Source organism: Cavia porcellus, unplaced genomic scaffold (genome assembly GCF_034190915.1).
Source record: "Cavia porcellus strain 051 isolate PalLab524CR breed Dunkin Hartley unplaced genomic scaffold, mCavPor4.1 scaffold_3, whole genome shotgun sequence".
Lineage (NCBI taxonomy): Eukaryota > Metazoa > Chordata > Mammalia > Rodentia > Caviidae > Cavia > Cavia porcellus.
The window spans coordinates 29,381,328-29,398,304 of NW_026947486.1; the positions used below are offsets into that span (position 1 = coordinate 29,381,328).

The 16,977-nt window shown below is 38.7% G+C and overlaps 1 long non-coding RNA gene across 1 annotated transcript; it reads left to right on the forward strand.

Annotated features, from left to right (window-relative positions):
* Positions 1 to 12,814: 12,814 nt before the first annotated feature.
* On the forward strand, positions 12,815 to 15,485 carry LOC134475444 (uncharacterized). The gene is made up of 2 exons (XR_010046570.1): positions 12,815 to 13,316; positions 14,302 to 15,485. It is a non-coding gene; the product is annotated as an uncharacterized LOC134475444 (long non-coding RNA).
* The last annotated feature ends 1,492 nt before the right edge of the window (positions 15,486 to 16,977 follow it).

Genomic DNA, 16,977 nt, shown 5'->3' on the forward strand with positions numbered 1-16,977 from the left:
GAAAGACACTTTTGGGAAATAATTTCTGCTTGAGAGACTGTTACAAAAGTGTCCAATCATATTCTTGAGGAAAACAATGCTGATTTAAGAAAAAAGAAAAGTTCATGCTCTGTACTGGAGGAGGTCTAAGAAATTCATCTGAAGTCAACTGAGAAGCCTATTTTTAAGAGACAAAGGTACTAAGAAGACTATAAAGTGCCCAGAGCTGTGCTTCTCAGCGCTACTTGCATATTAGAGTTACCTGTGAAAATTTAAAATGCACAGATGCCTGAGTTCTTAGCCACACAATTCAATCAGAATCTCCAGGATGAGCCTAGGGAGCAGTATGTAATAATGCTTCTTATGAAGTTTGTATATATTGCCAGATTGAGGGTCCTGAATATAAGTGAAGAAACGGATGACCAGTAGTTGAACCCTTTCGGAAGGGCAAAGTTAGGCAACATTGCAGGGTTAGTATTTTCTAGTGTTAATAATTTCTTAGGTTAGCACTGTGCAGAGAAACAACAAATTTATTCAACATTGTTAATAATAGTACCATACATTTATGTTTTTATTGTCAATTTTCATAGGTATTTTCATATTTAATTCTCAAATCCACCCTGTAATTAGCAAATATATTCATTTTCTTTTTTTCTCTTCTTCTGAATTGTTTTTAGGCCAACAAGGAAGCTTAGGAAGCTTACTTTTCCTAAGTTCAGTTTGGTTTGTTTCTTCCTTCTTTGTTCTATGCATTGTTTTAATAATCTATAGTAAGTGCTTGCTATGTGATGGAGACATATGAGTTATTTGGTTTGGAAATAGTAGGAAAAGAACATAGACCTCTAGGCAGCAGGAGTGGTGGTGAAGTACCAAGTGCAGATTGCAATCCAAGCTCTGTGGAAGATTAAGACAGGAAACTCCCTAGTTGTAAGTCACCTTGTGCAACTTATAAGACCCTGTTTTTATATAAATAAACAGACTAAAGATGTAGCCTAAAGTTGTGGACATGTGAACTCAATACCCAATACTGCTTCTCAAAAATGATAGTGGTAGAAACACAGTTTTACTAAGCAAATGGAAAAATGGGCTTCCTATGAAAAGCTTTCTATTGTACATTGTTGTGACAGGGCTCTGCTTACATAGTTTTGAATTCACAATAGAGATGCCCTCTCCTTATACTCAGTTCCTGTCTTTATTGTCTGTGCTAAATTTCAATTGTTCAATCTCTATTTTCAACATATAAACCTCTTAGATTTCCACTGTAGAATTGGCTATTGCTATGTTTCTGTTTCTTTTATAACTCTAAGCAAAATGTTCTTGTTATGGTTTGTGTCTGGATGTCCCCTAATATCTCATGTGGTCACGAAGGATAGGCTTTCAGGAGGCAGTTGAATCCAGAGTTTGTGACTGATTTATTGTCTAGTGATGAGGTTGGCCACATGAGCACTACACCTGCCCTAGGATGAGCAGCCTGCATATGATATAACAAGGGAAAAGAGATTTTCTCCTCCCCTATTTCTTACTGTTGCTTCTTATATTTTTTGCTGCCATAAGAGTTGCACTTCAACCATGCTGCCCTGCATTGGAGTCAGGTGAGTATGGACTGAGACCTCTGCAAGACCTTCTTTAATATAGGGCATCAAGTGTTTTATATCAGCAATGAAGGAAAAGTAACTAAGAGAACTCTGTTTTTTCCCATTCATGGCAATCATCACCAAGGGCTGGTCAATCTTGGAACTTGTTTCCTCTGTTTGTGGTGTTTGGTCTAAAATGTGGTTATATTTCCAGAATTGCTAACAATGTGTGCTTTTACATGAGGATAGCAAAAGACATTGTGTCACTCTCCCTTGTAACTCAGACTTATCAAATGCCTTCTCTCTTGCCTCTTAAAGACATAGTGGAATATGTCTGAAGGCATTTTTTATTCCACAAAGAAAAGGACAAAGAAGAACTAAACAATGAGAGGGACATTGAGATGCAATCCTTTTCTCTGAATTGAACATCCCAATTCCCTGATTCAATAAATTCCTCTTAGGCATTAAGGAGGATAGATTATAGTTGTCAGTTTGGACAGAAAATAGCCAATCCTCTTAGGATATGGCCTAAAGACTTAGGGCATTTGAAAATACATTTGATTAGCCAGGTTTAGCATATAATAGGATTGGTGCATCACCATACTAATCTGAACCTAGCATTTGGCCTTGGTTACACAGCACATAACTCCAAGCAATATGGAGTAAGAAGCATGTTGTAGTGCAGTGACTCAGTTTAGGGATAAGTTTGGTAGTATCAGCATCCCTGGGGAACTTGTTAGAAATACAAGTTCCTAAACTTTCCCTCAGGCCTATGGAACTGGGGACTATAGGGTGAAACCCAACAATTGTATTTAAACAAACAATTCAGGTGACCTAGATGCATACTAATGTTAAAAAAATCATTATTTTAGAGTTCTTTCATTTTCTCCCCAGTTTTAAAAAGATTACTTGTTAGGAAATATCTTTAATATTTATAGAACATTTATCACACATACATTGTTGTAGTCAGAGGTTGTGAGGAGAACAATTAGAATCAGACCACAGAATTTATATTATTTTATGATGGTCACCAGAGTAAAACACAAGAAAGTGCAGGGAATCTGTCCATAACACTAAAGACCCAGAATATTCAGCCAAAGTTCTGAATCCCACAGCAATGTCCTGTATGAGTCCAGATGAAAACCTAGAGCCCATGACAATGCCTCCCACAAGTCCAACTAGAGGTCTAGAACCCCAAAAAAGGACTCACACAAGTCTGTTTTGCAGATCTGTGCTGAGGAGGCCCAAAGGACAGTGGTGGAAGCTAGAGCATCTATGCCAGCAGGGTGAAGGAGCTATGCTGGTAGGTTGAGGGTTCTGTGTTGGAGCCAAGAGCAGGTCAGGATAAAGGTGACCTTGTTCAAGTTGTAAAATACCCGGTTTATCTTTAGCTAATGTGAGGGATGTCCTAGTGCTGAATGAAGGCCCAGGATCCAAAACTTAAGGGTTGCATAGCACTCTAATGGTTTTGGTTTTTGATAGTGTGCTGAGAAAATAGGAGGAAAACTGTTACTTAAGGGCATTCATAGTGGTTATAATTTAAGATGTTGTTATTTCAAGCTGAATCCCTACAAATCTCCAATATTCATAATAAATGAAAATATGTCCATTATAATAAAAGAAATTTCAATGAGAAAACTTCATGCCAACGGGAAATCTGTACAAGCCAGTTTTTGGAGTAGAGATGACCAAAATGCACATTGGAACCTTAAGGAGATAGCAAATGTTTCCAACCAATCTTTCAGAGGTTCCCAGTAGCCAAACCTGAAACAATTTAAGCAACAAAATAAATTATCATTAAAAAATAAAATGAGGGGCTGGGTATTTAACTCAGCGGCATAAGCACCTGCCTTGTAAGCAGGCGGTTGTGAGTTCGATCCTCCGGTACCAATAAAAAGAGAAAAAAATAAAATAAAACAAAATAAAATAAATATCTATGAATCCATGTAGATCTTGGTCAACATTTTATTAAATATGTAAATAGCAGATCAGATAAGTCTCCCAAATAACAGAATTCCAAATAACATGTATGTATTTCACTCTTAATGAAATGGAGAATATTCCAATGCTTTTTAAGGATGAACTGTACTACAGGGATACTCTGTACTAGGATGACTTACAAGACGAATGGCATAGAGAGTGAGAACAGAATGGAAACTTCACAGAAAATAAGCCCAGCAAACACCACCTCAGGCAAGTGATCAAGGTTACTATCAAAAATGATGTTACATTGATAACATGTATCTTTCATATTGGCACTTTACCTCTGTTACAAATTTAATATACAAAAGTATTTGATTATCAATGCACACACACAGTAGGTGAGAATATACATTGTTTCAGCCAGACTGGCCAAGAACTTAGTATTATTTAATAAAGTTGAAGATAGACAAAACCTATAACAGGGAAATTCAGACCCTGAGATGATTGTAATCTTCTGTCAGGACTCATATCTAAGAGCTGTTGGTGAATGTTAAATAATGAAAATGGAACAGGTGTCCATCAAGAGTAGACTGAATAAACCCTGATTTACTGACTGACTGAGTACTTTACATTAGTAAAAATGAATGAACTATGACTATGCATAAATCTATAGCAAATAGATGACCAGAAAAAAATGAGCAAGGACAATTATACAATATAACTGTATAGGTTTCATTAAGTGAGCTTTAAACCCACAAATACAAATTAATATATTATTGAAGGATAGCAGCATGTGGTAATATTAGAATAACAGAAACTGGCAAAAAGAATAGGATATGGGAGGCACACAAAACAATTCAAAGTAAATGTTAGCATTTTTTTTGACTATACGTTGGGTAACAAATGTGGTTGAGTCAGTATCCTTTCATCCTTAAACATTTGAATAAAAAAATTTTGTGTTCAAGTGTTTTTTATATCTGCTCAGTTATTCTCATATACAATAATGATGTCTTATTCATTCCCAAACTGACATCCCAAGGACATCTCCTTGCATGTCTTTTTCTTCTGTGGGAGTGGAAAATCCATCAAGCGATTTAGCTTTGAGTATACCAAAGAGGCAACTGTAATTATCTCTGTCTGGTGATTACTTCATTTTGGTGCTTTGGAAGAGAGAAAGAGAACATGCTTTGAGTAGTTCACAGAATAGGCTTTGGATAATAATTCTTTTAAGATGATAAAACTACATCCTTTTACTTGTGTCTCAAGATTCTGCCTGTGGCATTAGATTTTCTGTTAATGGCAAGTTTAAAGTCAAATGTAAGTTAGCAGAATTTGTTCTCATAAAACCCACCCATTTGCTCCAGCCATGCATAGTATTTCTGCTTTACTTTGGCCTTCTGTGCCATCTCTGCCTCAGCATCTTGGTAACATTTAATGAGCAACCTGAGACCATTTTCCTCAACGCCTTCCAATCAGGAAGACATACCTATTAAACTCTCCATCTCCGAGCTGCTTTCAAGATATTTTTGCTTTTCTGAAAGGAATTGCCTTTCATGTTCCTGTACTATGAAGCAGAAGCTGAGCCTGACTGGCTGTCCAAGTTCTGATTCTGAAGTTATTATCTGATGCCCTGAGGCAAAGTTGTTGGCAGCCCTTGATGCCAATACTTGCCAAGAGACCCCAGACTGCTATAATTGCCTTTCTCACCTCCTGCTCAACACCTTAATGAGAACAGGCCATGTAGGGTTTCATTCACCAACCAGTTTTCAAGAGGCAGGTTCTCATTCCATATAAAGTTGATCAAACAAAAGCCTCATTACCTTAGTAGAGGAATATTGAAAAAAAATCCATTTCAGTATAGAGTAGGCTTTCCCAGTGCGAAAAGTGGCAACGGTTTGGTCAGCTAGGGGCTCATAAATGTGGGGACCAAAGAACTGTGACCTAAATGATAGATTCAGTCTTCAGATCCTATCCTTGTTATTAAGACCTGAGGTAGCAGGTGATATAATTATACAGCTGTTGCTCTACATTGCACTTAAAGTATAAACTGAGTTCTTGTCTAAAAATGTCACTTTGGTCCAGAGCCATGAAAAAATATACACCAAAATTAACACTAGTTATCTATGGGTGAGTACTGTGCAGGTGGAGCTAGAGTAAGACAGCACAGGAAGAAGTCATGATAAATCATACTGTCAGTATATTTATGCAAAATTATTTATAATTGCATGTATATATGAATAGAGATACATGAGAGTATGGTCAATGAAATGTTGATAATATTTATCATAAAATCATTGAAATTTAGGTGATTTAAATTTTTCTTTATAATGTACTTTTAGTGTTTTTTCAGTTAGAACAGAGTTATTAAAAGAAATGTCAGTTATACATGAGAAAAATGCAATGTTGTTTTAAGTATTTTCCTGTTTAATCAAGTGATGATTTAATAATAGCTTTAATAATATCTCTTTGGTCATCACATGTTCAATAATGCTTTAAAATTATCCCTCAAACACTGGTTAAAAGTTGTATTAAAGTTGAGTGCATTTCTTTACAGACTATGCATAAAATACAGGGATTTATACTGTAAATCTCTAAAAAGGGTAGAGCATATTTAATAGTTGCTAAACTTAATGGACTATAGAATAACCCATGTAAATAATATATATACATATATATGGAATACATTTTACATTTTGGGAAAGTGAGAAAACAATAGCAAAAAATGAAAGAACTACTGAGGTTCAAAGACACATACTTCGTAATCATATTCATGACATACAATGTATTTGATGTATGACTTTGGACTCATCACTTGTCTTCATCTGTCCTCCTTAAATTAAGTATAAAAGTTATACATTCTAAGGTCATTATGAAGGTCACCTGTAATAAATAAGAGACACACTATAATAAATGTGATAACTCGGACCCCGGTATAAAATCCAAGAAAGCAAGAAATTAAAGTTTGGGAAGCAAAGGCTTTATTAGGTAAAATCCAGGCCTGGTGACAAGTCTCCGGGAGCCAATTTGGAGACTGCACACCTCACAGCTAAAAGTCAGGACTTTTTATCTTGTAAATCCACAAAAAGCTGCTGGTCACACAATGTAAGGAGGGGATGGGGGTGTGACACACTACAAAGCAAAAATGGCAATTGCAAGTCTCCCTGCATACTAGCAAGTTTAGATAAGAAGAAATATTGTTTTTCTTAGCAAAGAATAGAAAAGTCTAACAGCAATTAACAACCTTAGTTACCCTACTTGAGCACCACAACTATTCTATTTGTAGAGGGCAACAATGGTTAACGTATCAATTAGGTAAGATTTTACAATTCTTTACAGAGGAGAGCATTGATTAACATATCAATCCTTTGCCCAGAGGGAAAGGAAAACACACATTTACAGTAAGGCCAAGTTACAGGTATTACTATGATACAAACGAAGCTATTTTTGTGAAGAATGTACAATCTAATACAATCTAATGCAATTAACACAATTTGTGATGGGCTACCGGGTTAGGGAAGACCCGGGTTGTCAGGAGCTATTACCTCAGGCCTAAAACTTAACCTAGTTAGATTTGAAGGGAGAAGGGGAGGGGAAGCAGCAGGTGGGGCTTATACAGAACAGACCTTAGTCTGCAATAGTTAGGGGGGGCTTAGGTTATAACAATAAACCTGCATATTTTCAGGTTATATAAATTTTCTTTTGTGATATATTTTTTCCAAAAGTTGAAAATAAGGAAAAAATTTACATGTATATGGTATTATTTTTTTACACCCTTCTTTACTGTGGTTACCAAACGCTAACCCTCCCTCATGTATTCACACTTCTTTCTTTTCTCTCTCTCTCTTGTTTTCTTTTGTGCTTCTTTGTTTTGTTTACTGTTCTGGAGATCAATGTCTGAGCCTCACACATGATAGACAAGTGCTATGTCACTGAAATACATCCTCAGCCCTTCAAAAACATTTATTTTGAGACAAGGTCTTGCTAAGCTGAGTAGGCCAGGCCTCAACTTATTCTCCTTTCTCAGTATTTCTCCTTTCTCCTCATGAATTACAGGCAAAATGTCACCACTATTCTCTTTTGTAAAAGGAGTCATTGGATTTTTTTATGTAGGAACTAAAGCAAAATTTATTCTGACTGAGATTGAGAAGCTAAGAGCTTAAAAATATAGGCATCTTCAAGAACTAGCAGGAGACAAGGAAAAGTGGCATGAACAATGAGCTTCTCTGGGTAACTTGAAATAGCAACTTGCTTAGATTGCTCTGGGGAAAAAAGAGGGGGTGAATTGTGGCAAGGAATTAAGGCTGCTCCAATAGAGCAACACAAGAGAGAGGATGGTTCCATTGTCGGTCAGGAAGAAGAAACAGGGGCTTGGGGGCAAAAGGTTGATTTCTTTCCAATTCTCTGCACCGCATCTCTATCCTGCTGTTCATCCTTCCTTCTCAGAAGTGCTTTTGTTATTTTCCTCCACTCAGGCAGCTGATGGATATCCACAGTGCCTGTTGTTGTGTTTCTTTAATTCATCTTCCCAGAAAAGATTTATAATGGCCAGCTATAATAAAGGATTTCTAGAAAGTGTCCACTCCCGATCCAGTGTCTGTTTCAGTCAGCATCTACATTTGACTCATTCAGACACAGTCAGCATCAGGAAACATAAATCCTTAAGCTTCACAGATGCCTCCACCTCTCTATATGCCAAGGGTTAACAAAAAACTCAGAAAAAGCTCAGTGTTTGTATCCTGGTGCTTTTCTCTAAAAGTAGCTTCCTAATCCTAACCTGTCTCTCACATTCACTGCTCCCTTATCCGAATGCAACTACTAGTTACTGATCTCTCTGCACCCTACTAGATCTGTGAGCGCTTGTCAGAATGGGGGCATGCTATAGCACTGAGCTGCGTCTTTGCCCTCAGGGTCAAATGTGCCTGAATATCTATTGAAATGTGGGTATTATCAATTTCCTATGGGAGTTGATGGGTACGGTTACCAGTTAATAAAATAAGGATTATTCTAGAATCCACTTTCTTTTATTTTAAATGCATTTTATGACTACCATTTTGGCAATAGTATTAATAGCTTATACCAGTGATGGTATAACCCTTTAGAGCTTATACCAGTGATGGTATAACCCTTTAGAGCTTACAATGATACAAACAGCTCACTGTAGCATGTACACCATAGGTTTGCCACCATTGCCTTACATAATTCAAGTTAATTTGTATTTGTTAATCTTTAAGTACATAATATCTCATACATTTGGAGTAAAAGAAATACAGCATTGTGATTGTACAAAATACGTCACATAAAATCTAAAGAGTTCATTGATTATGCACACTCTGAAATAAGCATAGATTTATTGGATATTAAATATGTGCCAATCATGTTGATAAATATGTTAACATGCATTGCCACATTTATTCTTCATAAAAATCTTCTGAGTCAAGTACCATTTATATTCCCACTCTATCAATAATGAAGCTTGAGGTGTTCACATGTAGTTCTTATGGCTTCAAAGCCAGATTGCTTTGAGACTAGGCCAAATCTTGAGTGCTATATTGGTTCCCAAGTGGAAAGTTCATTTTCAAATGATTGAGAAAACATTGAGATCTGACTGCTATTAGCAATATTGCCTTTAATATTGACCTCTTAAAAAATGAGAATGTATTCCACCTCAACTGAGACCATTTTTGAACTTCTTACAAATTCATTTATATCCGTAGTCACTCCTACTTCTGCTTTGGCAGAAGTTAGGCAAAGCCAAGCTTATCACCTTAGAAACCTGAACATTTATTTCCCTCATTGCTACTGAGTGGCTACCAAAACGTCGTTGTGGTTTGCATAAAGAAGCCTCAATCCAAATAAGCCTATTTCAGAATTAGGTAACAGTGTAATTTAAAAATAGAGGAACAGTGCCAAATATAATAGTTCTGAGGAGCAACACAGGAAATGTGACTTAGAGTTAAAGCTAGATTAATTGAATGAAGTTAAAATATAATGAAAGAAAGCTCTGAGATGCTATGGGAAGCATCCCTTAAAGACACATTAATGTTTATATGAGCATGTTGTTTCTTTAGTGCACTCTTAAAGCAGTCATTTCAACACAACTCACTTTAAGTCCTTTGTTCTATATAAACAATTGGTCTGTTCACAGTGAATAATATAAAATGTTAATAAACCTTTCAAGCTTCAGAACTAGAAGTATATTCAAATAACACATTTTGTAGCCTATGGTATATAGAAGACTAAATCTTATGATCATTATTTGTATTTCATTCTGACCTGCAGCATTGTAAAACTTTAAATTCTATTTAGATGGATATTCAATTATATATTTAAATAACTTTAAATTCCCACTATGTGATTCTTTTTTGATGAAATTTTTTCAGTGTTTTAAATTAAATGAATTTAACACATTTTACAACCACAAAGAAAATTAGTATTATACTTTTATTTTGCCTAAAAACTATTGTGTTTAGACTCACATACTTTAAACTTTTCTTCTTAACTGGGCATATATTAGATTTTTAAAAAGAGCTTGTATTTAATCTTCTGATGTGCTAAATAATGTATAAAATTTCCTCCTGATTTTCTATAAGTAGATTATATACTAAGTAGAAACCTTACTACTAATTTCCAGTGGAAGATGATTTTAATTCTTCATTGTTTTCCTGAGCTAAGAAAGTATAGGTAGTAGGATAAAGTAGTCATCATATTCACTTTAAGAAACAATGAGTAGAAGCATAAATTGCTTTTATATAGTGTACTATTTGAATCAGAGTACCAGAGTACTATTTGAATCAGAATTACCAATATTTATGTAATTGAATGACAATTTGCATTTTTCTCTATCATCAAAGACTATTTAGATTTTTTCCAAATATAAATTTTCTTGAATTTACCATATTAATGAATTGCCTTATTTTTGATTCCTATGGGTTGACTGGAATAGCATATTGGTTGGTCACACACACACACGCACACACACACACACACACCTTACTAGACAAAGATGTATTAACATTGAAACTCAAAATCAGTTGAATAATTCAAACCGTGATCAAAGGCTCTGGTTTATGGTTTCCAGGAAATGTCATCCAGCCCTTTCATAATTTGCTTTTGATGCAGTCATTTTGAAATGAGCAATTATAGATTAATTAGAGTCTCCTAGAAACTTGTATATAGCAGTGAGGATATATCTGAGCAGAACTTATGTCTCTGTGCACAATGGCATTATTTTGACACTGCACCCTTTGGAGAATACAGAATAATTCCTCAGTCATAAATATAAGATCCTGTTGCCCTAACAGCTGTGAAGATAGTGGGATTCATTATGACACCCATTCTGGTTGACTATAATCTACTTTTGAAGACCTATAATGTCTCCAATGTTTTGTTTTTGTTGGTTTTGCTCTTTACTGTTTTGTTCAATTTTATTATAACTGATGATATAGGCAATTCTATTAGAGATAGCAGGAGGCATTATGGTAACCATTGTTGATCACCTTGTATTATGCTTTTACATTATCTATTATGTCCACCCTTTTGATTCGACTGACTCTGTTCTGTTATGTCACATCTGGTTCTACTCTCTTCCAAAAAAGTAATAAGAACTGTGGGAGCAACAAAACCCAAAATGTGTAATTGTCATTGTACAAAAGAGAGGAAAAGAAAGTGCTCTAAATGATATAACTGCATGTATATTTAAGTGTATAGGATAGATAATGATATTACTGAGTTTTGTTGGATCATTGAACAGAACTGTTTGCACTCTCACTGTTGGAATGTCCACTTTATAAGCTTTAATTTTGTAACTTGAACAATTATTTCTAAGATGACAATACGTAATCCATTAACTAGTGATTTCCTACTGTTTATTTTTTCTGTAAATCTGTATAACTTGTACCCTTTCTCTGCTTTTTTTTCTTTTTCTCCTTAAATAAAATTTTTAAAAAATGTGAGCCCAAGGCCAGCTTGAACAGCATAGTGGGACTCTGTCTCCAAAAGACAAATAAATAAACAAATAGAATCATAAATGTACAAGAAAAAAAAAGATCTGTTGCCCAGATCGTCATGACTGGTAGACCGTTGCTATCTCTTTTCACACACACTATCCAGAAATCTAGGTGAAATACAGGGTGACTTTTTATTTTCTTTCAGAAAAGCTAAAGCAAATAACATTGCCTTCTGCCCTCCTGCTACACAGAGGTATCATGAGGCTTGTCTCAACTCAACTCAGAAATTGACAGTTTCTATGGTATTGTCAGTGGAACTTTCTGAAATAAAAGTTGCTGCTGAAAGATACTATCTAAGAAAATCTTGTGTTTCCTAACATGGTGTGTGAGAAACAAGATATGTTTAATATCTGAAAACCATGAATATCATATTTGTACACTAGCTGGTATCTGAACAGTGAATATTTCCATATTTTTTGTGGATTCAATTTAACAAATGTCCCCAGCTCAATCTGTTCCCAGGACTCTCTCTGGACCACCAACTAAAAAACACATACTTACACATACTCCTCTATTGGACTTTCTTTAATGTATATGACTTTTCTAAAAACAACTACAGAGTACCTTCAGTCTTGGTAAGAGAATCAGCACAAAAGATCAGCTAGAGAATTAGAAAATGGATCCACTGATGAAGTCTGCCATCATACTTTGCTTCAAATGCTAAGAATTTCTTTTTTAAATTTTTATTTAAAGAACGAATAAACAAAACAGAAAAAGGGTAGAAATAATACATAATTTCAAAGAAAAAATAAACAGAAAGAAATCACTAGTTGATAATCACATACTGTCCTCTTACAAATAGTTGTTCAAGTTACAAAAGTAAAGAATACAAAGTAGACATTCAAACAGCAAGACTGCAAATAATTCTATTCCACTATCCAACAAAAACTTAGTACTATGGTTAAAAATCCTGTACACTTAAACATACATGGAGTTATCCATATCTTCATGTATGTTAAGATTAAATAAATGAAAGCAAGCTAACATCACTCTGAACAAAGAATAACAGTATTGCTGGATTTTATATCATGACACTATGGGATTAGCACTGGGTACTGTAGTGTCTTTCTCTTCAAAGTATTTGTTCATATGATCATGCATTATAAGATCAGTTCTCATAAACTGTTTATAGGTTCTACGCATGCATGAGTCTCTACATGTCTTTCTATCCTTTCTCTGTAAGAGGGAGAAACAAAGCAAAAGCAAGACAAAACCAAACATATTCCTATAAACAAAGGAAATGAAAAAGTCATATAAAACCACAGTACAAGGTGTTCTACGATGGTTACTGTGTTGTCTCTTGTTATCTTCAATAGAATTATCTATTGTTGGGAGCCGCCGACACCGGTCGCCTTACTTGGCGGACGTAGGGCCTGTGGGTGGGAGCGGAGCCTGAGCTAGATTGCCCCTCCCATCGAGTGAGTCAAGTTGGCGCCTGCTTCCTGCCCCCTGATTGCGCTGGCAACTTAAACAACCCGCTCTGTAAGATAGTCTGCCTAGCAACAACTGATGTTAGCCAATCAGCCCGCATCGCGCGCTTTGAACTGATTGGCCACTGTCACCCTATAAAAGTGAATGCCTCTCCCACCACGAGACAGGAAGCACAGAGAGAGATAGAGAAAGTCCACCGGCGAGAAAGGGCTGGTGGCAGAGAGGAGGCCTCGCGGGGCCCACGCGGAGACAAATAAAGGCAAGGTTGCACACTGCCAGACTTTGTCTTGTGTCTTTCCTGCCGGCCGGGAGCGACCCCGACATTTGGTGACCCGCACGGGGACTGATCAACCCCGAGACACGGCGGTGGTGTGCAACGCTCCAGCGTGGTGCTGCCGGACAGGTGAGTTGGGGATAAGCCTGGGCTCTGGGTGGCGCACACCTACAGGGCTTTTAGACTCCCCTCAGGCTCACGCGTAGGTGACGGGTTCTTTAAGTCACACGCGGTGAGTTACAGCCATTAGAGGTTAGAGATGGGTAATTTACCGAGTGCGGAGGCGCGGCCCTTGGTAAAGGCCCTTAGGAAGCTTTTAAAAGCTAGAGACCTCAGGGTAGGTCAAAAAACACTAGAACTATTCATAGCAGAGATAGATAGGGTGGCTCCCTGGTTTTTACCCACAGGGCATTTAAACCTGCCGTCATGGGAGAAGTTAGGCGGGGACCTCGCTTCGGCGGAATTGGAAGGGGATATTTCGCCAGCTATTCGCCCCCTGTGGGAAATGATACATGCGTGCCTTGACTCCTATGCTGAGTTGCGCCGCGAATTGTGTGCGTGCGCCGCTCGAAAAAAGCAGAGAGAGGAAAAAGGGCCCCCGAGCGCTCTCTGGCGGGGAGGAGATAGAGAGCCATCCGCTCCGCCCTGGAGCTCTTCTCCAGAAGCGGCTCCCCGCCGAGAGGCCGCTACAGGGAACCCTCCCTTCTCTCAGCCGGCACAGGAAGTGACGCCCCGTTCCACTCTGTCGCGACCGCCGTCCTATGACGTTGCGCTGCGGGGCGGACGGTATTTTCATGGGCGGCTACTCTGCCGAGCAGGCTGAGAAAAACGCCGGTTGAGGAAACGGGGGCTGGGGATTTAGCTTAGCGGCATAAGCGTCTGCCTTGTAAGCAGGCAATCGCGAGTTCGATCCCTGGCACCGATAAAAAAAAAAAAAAAAAAAAACCGAAAAAGACCAAAAATAAAAAAAAAATAAAAAATAAAAAATAAAAAACAAAAAGGGGGAGTAAGCCAAGGCCTGCCTCCAAAGGCGCGGTTATCTATGGCATGACAATGGATGGGCCCGGATCCGGTGGTTAGCTGGAACCGAGGCGCGGTTTGTGTTTTTCTGCAGGAATCGGGACGAGAACCACTGTGGGTCCCAGAGAGGTTGCGACAAGTCCCTCGACTGAAGATCAGGCCTGTTCCACCAGAGGCCAACCGCAGACCCAACAACAAGATGAGCCCTAAAAGAACTGCAGGACAATCCCTTTTTGGGGAGCCTGGAATGGCTTGCTCCCCTATGTTTTACCATTGTTAGGTCCCCTGTGCTCCTTGCTTCTGCTCTTACTTGTAGGACCATTCTTGCTCCGATGGGTTACATCATTTATTAATGGGCGCCTTGCGGTGGCCTGGCGTCAAGTACGCCTGGTTGCCCATGCGGCCCTGGCAGCAGTCCGTGATGGGCACAATGACCCCCAGGCTTACGCATGGCTCGCTCGACTGGCCTACGACTGGGTCTAGGTGTGGCGGGTCTTCCGCATTCCTTCCCTAATGACACCACACAGCAGGGTAGGTGAGTCAATGACGGGTAAGAGCGTGCCTCCCCAGCATGACTCGACCTAAGCCAGGCCCTACCCCATGGCGCACGAAAGCCGCTGGATTACTAGAATCTGCCCAGATCTAGATGCCTCTCCGAGGGGATCACACGGAGGGGCATGAGTGCATGCCTATGTGCATCCAGGTTCCGTCCAGTTCACTCCTGGCCCTGGAAAAAGGACGAGGGTCTCAAGGCCTTGGCAGACCCGGGGGCGGCCGACCAGGGTCCAAGCCAAGGGCCTACGGTGGGCCTCAACACAGGGCATAAGCCTCTGCACTCGATCCAGGGCGGGCTGCGATGCATACATTCATTCAAAGTAAATAAAATAGGGGGAGATGTTGGGAGCCGCCGACACCGGTCGCCTTACTTGGCGGACGTAGGGCCTGTGGGTGGGAGCGGAGCCTGAGCTAGATTGCCCCTCCCATCGAGTGAGTCAAGTTGGCGCCTGCTTCCTGCCCCCTGATTGCGCTGGCGACTTAAACAACCCGCTCTGTAAGATAGTCTGCCTAGCAACAACTGATGTTAGCCAATCAGCCCGCATCGCGCGCTTTGAACTGATTGGCCACTGTCACCCTATAAAAGTGAATGCCTCTCCCGCCACGAGACAGGAAGCACAGAGAGAGATAGAGAAAGTCCACCGGCGAGAAAGGGCTGGTGGCAGAGAGGAGGCCTCGCGGGGCCCACGCGGAGACAAATAAAGGCAAGGTTGCACACCGCCAGACTTTGTCGTGTGTCTTTCCTGCCGGCCGGGAGCGACCCCGACAATCTATATCATGAGGCATAGTATAATTGAATATGGCAGTACATAACAATATTAATAAAAACAAAATATTTAGATAGTGTAAAACTTCAAAAGCAGGTAATAATCAAACCAGAATGGGCACTGTAGTGAATCTTGTCATCTTCAGTGGAGTTGCCTATACTCTCAGACATGATACTGTCAATCATAACTGTTTGGAATAAAATCCATTGACGCCAAACAGCAATCTAACAAACTAGATTCAACTAAGATCAGTCATGATAAAACAGTATAAGTTATACAGGGCTTCAGATTAAGTTAATAGGGAATCAAGGATGATTACTGTACTATATCCTGCTATTTTTGGGATAGCTTTCTGTGCCCTCAGATCTAGTGCAAGTAGACAATCTAGGACAGAATGTAATCTATCTAAACAGAGCAGTGTGAGTGATGTGGATTTTAAATTCTGATACACTATTAACAATATCCTCCACCTTCTTTTTTAGATTATTCCTCCCCTTTCACTTCCCCAGAGTGCACTGTGCATTTTTAGGTCCCACTAACTCTATCAGTTGTTAGGTTGAGGGGGCAACCTGCTATTTACCTAAGTGGTTCCAAACCTTCTCACTCCTGGACATGATCTCAAGTTGTAATCCTTTACCTACAAATCTGTCTTTCCAACCTATCTGCAGGTGCTTGTATATTTTCCCCTATTACTATCTGGTTCCCTGTCACATAGAACATTGTTTTCTCATATTTGATTTTTGGTCTGTAAACTCTTTTTCAGAGTCTGTAAACTCTATTTCAGGTTAATTGTATTTCCTATATAGAACATCTTGGTGGACCCTGCCTCCTGGTCTACTCTGCCTGTATTTCTTTTTTTCATTTCTTTTTTTTTTAGTATATCAAGGCCATCTATGTTAGAGATTATAGCCAGCCTTCTCTGCCTCATTTATGCTATGCTATTTTTCTGCCTTGGTTGTCTACTTTTCTCCTTCATTTCACTGTCTGCCCCATTCATTGAGGCCTCTCTGCCACTGTTCCTGATATCCTGATATTGTTTTTCTCTCTCTCTCTAGAATATCCTTTAGTATTCTCTGTAGGGTTAGATTGGTGGTCACAAATTCCCACAGTTCCTTTTTGTCATAGAAGCACCATGTTTCTTCATTAATTTCTAGAGACAGTTTTTCAGGGTACATCAGTCTGGGCTGGATGTTATTTTCTTTAGGGCTTGGAATACTTTGCTGCAAGCTCTTCTTGATTTGATGGTCTATGTTGAGATGTCTGCCACGATTTTAATGGGTTTTCCTTTATAGGTGCTCTGTTTCTTTTCTCTGACGGCTTTTAATATTCTGTTCTTATATTGAATTTCTGAGATCTTGATTATTATATGTCTAGGTGTATCTCTGTTTTGGTTATAATTGGCTGGAGTTCTATATGCCTCAGACATCTGAATATCATTTCCTTTTCCT